The sequence below is a fragment of the Olea europaea genome, chromosome 8, assembly GCF_002742605.1.
Source record: "Olea europaea var. sylvestris chromosome 8, O_europaea_v1, whole genome shotgun sequence".
Taxonomy (NCBI): domain Eukaryota; kingdom Viridiplantae; phylum Streptophyta; class Magnoliopsida; order Lamiales; family Oleaceae; genus Olea; species Olea europaea.
The window spans coordinates 11,041,582-11,045,484 of NC_036244.1; positions in this window are offsets into that span (position 1 = coordinate 11,041,582).

Below are 3,903 nucleotides of genomic sequence, written 5' to 3' on the forward strand. Positions count from 1 at the left end.
CTGAACAATCTAGATTCTTTCCTTAACAACTAGGAATTTAATGTCTATAAACTTTGGCATCGTCGAACTCTTGTTGGAATACAAGACTGCTATTGTTACAAAATAACTAGAGTGCTCTTTTAAATCCATTCAAAATATGTAACCTAGTGACAAAATTTCACAGTCATATTTCATGATCAAAATCTAAATATCCAATAATCTTCAATTGGTCTGATTTTTTTTGAATGTAATCATATAATTCTTAGTTATCTATAAATACCGAATAACTTAATTGACCACTTTCCAAATATCTATCCCAAAGTTACTTAAATATCTACATAGCATTCAAACAATAAATGCCATATCCCAACGTATGCAAATATTATCATTTATTAAACTTCCAATTGTAGGAACATGTGAAATTATATGTATTTCCTTATTTAAAAGTTTATTATTGGGCATTGATTAAAACTAAACTTGTCTTTCGTAGCAATAAGTGTATTACGTAGTTTCCAACCCTACATCTCAAATATCTTAAGAACCTTATCAATATAACTCTTTTGTGATGATCCAAAAAATATTTCGAGAATGATCCCGGTGTATTGTATCCCTAATACAAAAAAGACGTCACCAAAATCTTTTATTTTAAAAATTCATGATAAAAATATTTTGATTTCATGCAATAAGCCTATATCATTGTAGGGAAGTAGTACATCATTGATATACAATACAAGAAAATATGTCCCACTGAACTTGGAGTATATACTTTCTTGGGTTTAGATATCCATTTACAACCAATGGGCTTCACACCTTCAGGTAATAAAATGAGTTCTCGAACAACATAGTCACTTATGAGTTTTATCACTTTATTCATTGCATCAATCCACTCTAGAGAATTATTTCTTTACATTGTTCAATAAAAGTTGATTGATCACATCTTCTTCCACCAATACACAACCATCCCTATTTTCTTTAAAAAAAAAAAAAAAAAGACTATAAAAACATCCAAATTGCATTTCTCTTTTCTTTAGTGGATTTCATTAATGACATTTGTTCTTGGAGTTGTTGAATTTGTTCTTCTGAAATAATCTCTTAATTGTGTGTAGAGGTTTTGTAAATATTATCTTGATCCGAAATCGTTTTTTGAACAAGATCTAGAGCAAGAATTGGTCTCTAGTTCTAATTGTTAATTGCAACAGAAGAAATATATAGATATTCTTCCTCCAAGACAAAATCCTTAACCTTATAATCTTATCTCCCTCCGCAAACTCTACATTCTCAAGGACTTGGACACTTCCTGTTTCAAAAATTGACCTGATAGTGGGATCTTAAAATTTGTAACCCTTTGACGTTTCAAAAGTATTCAATTAATTAGCAATTGACAATTCTAGAATCTAGTTTATTTTTTTCGGTGGCCTATAAGCCTTGCCTTAAGTAGACTATCCCAAATGTACAAGTACTTCAAGTTAGGCTTCTTGCCTGTCCAAGCCTCATAAATAGTTTTGACAATTACGTTACTTGGAACTTTTTTGAGAAATTAAGTTACAGTCATTAGTGCCTCTTCCCATAGAGGTTTAGGTGTATTGTAGGATGATTCCACATTTCTCTAAGAATTTAGTAAAAGATCTAGACATTATTATTCTGATCCGTCATATCTTCCATAGTATTTATCACTATAGTTAGGGGTCTAACTTGTTTTATTCTTTTGCCGAGTTGATTTTCTTTGTCAACCTCATAAGTCTTGAGCATGTTCAATGATTGTGATTTATTATGAATGAGATACAAGTAGCTATAGCGAGAATAATCATATATGAATGTAATATGATTGTTGACTATTCCAAGAGGTCAAAGAGAATGGTCCATAGATATTTGTATAAATTTGGTATAAGATGTCCGAAGTCCTATTGGCACCTAATGTTACTATGTTTGTCTGTTTTCCCTTAATATAATTAACATAAACATTAAATTCCATAAAATTAGGGGGATCAAGAATTTCTTCTAATACAAGCTATTCCTTTCTTTTTTGAGAGATGTGGCTTGCTCGCTTTGTGCCATAATGAAGTGAAATTCTCATTGGTTAATTTATGTTTAATTCCACGTGAATCTACATGCAAGGATTTTTTTTATAAGAGGAAAAGCAAATATAGGTTATCATAATCGGATAAAAAACTAGTATCCATAATATTTGACTTAAAAAAAATAAATATCAAATTGACTATTTTTCATTGAACAAGAGCAATGTAAAAATAGGTACCAAATTCTGTCTAAATTACGGTACATATCTCGTTCAAATTTAAAATAATTAGTCTTTAATAATAACCTAAAAGTTCCTATAGCCTAAATTTTAATTGATTTGCTATCGTCCCACATATATGAATCTTTTATCATCAATTGGTATTAGGCTATTCAACTAACCCTACATGGATACACTTATTTGAATAGTAACTTCGAAATTTATCCACTAAGTGTGTTTAGTTACTAAAAGTAAATTAACTTCAGAATAGACCAAAGTAAAAGAGTACTTTCCTTACACTCCAAGCGTGGTATTTAGTGCAATCTCTCTTCATATGTCCCCGATTTTCACAAAAGTAACAATTAGATGATTTGTCATTTTCAAGCTTTTACTGTTTCTTTTGAATCGAACCGAATGCAACTTTCTTATTCTTTAACTTGGCCTTAGAGGTACTTGCTAAGTAAGTACTGTCAATTTTATCTTACTTTAGTCTTTCTTCTTCTTGCACACAATATGAAATGAGCTCATTAAGAGTTCATTTTCCCTTTTGCAGTTGTAAGTGGCCTTTAATTGATTAAATTGTGTTGGAGGAGAAATTAAAACCAAATGTATGATCAACTTTATTGCCTTTTAAAAGCATTTTCAATTTCCTCAAAAAACTCTTTGGCGGTAGTTACCTTAGCGCCCTTGAATGCTATCAGAATTCCACGCTTCATGATCATAAGATTCATGTAGTTTAAACGATCCCACTTATATGAATCCCATTTTTATCAGTGGAACTTTTATCCATAAGAAAAATGGGTTGTATAGTTCTTAGAGCAAGATCTAGATCAATTTTGTCAAGAATGCTATGAACGTTCTCTTTTTAATCCTTCAAATTTGGTTTCTTTAATCACATAAACTGAATTGATTAGTTAGTTGGCAAATATTGTAAAAGTAGGTGGATTAACTGAATAGATAACTTAAACTTAAATAACATGTTCACATAGCCATCTGTATTGGACAATTTATAATTTCAAATAATGGTAGGCCCAATCACAAGAGACTAAGCACAACATTGATATTTAGTCTTTGAACAGAAATATCAACTCATAAATGGTACTCTTGGTATAGTAATCAAATATTGACAATAAATTTGGCAAAACATTAAGTTTAGCTTTGGACCGATTCAATATTTACTTGATGGAAAACTTTAAAATTGACACATATTTATTACTACAAGTATGCAAATAATTCGGCCAAATATCAACCTTCCTTTGGGCTATTCAATACTCGCATGAATTACGTACATACAACTTTCCTAATATTCCAAATAAATTAATTTAGACAAAAGAGGTTACTATGGTACCATGTTATTTCAATTAATTTATTTCAGAAAATCAGTATTTCAAAAGAGCCTTTAATACCAAAATTTGATTTTGATTACCCTTTATATTTTACTTTTATTTTTCTCATTTGTTGCCGAAAGAAAAAAAATTAAAAATCGAAATTGGACGGAGACGTAGTACTACAACGCCACCGACACTTTCCCCTTATTTTTTATTTTTATTTTTCTCATTAATTCTTATTAATTTACTAGCACCCAGGCATCATGTGAGCCTATGGCTACCTGTAATGCAGCATCACGACATCTCCTTTGGGCGTCGTAGTGCTACGATGCTTCTGTATTGCCATCAAAATTTTTCTTAATC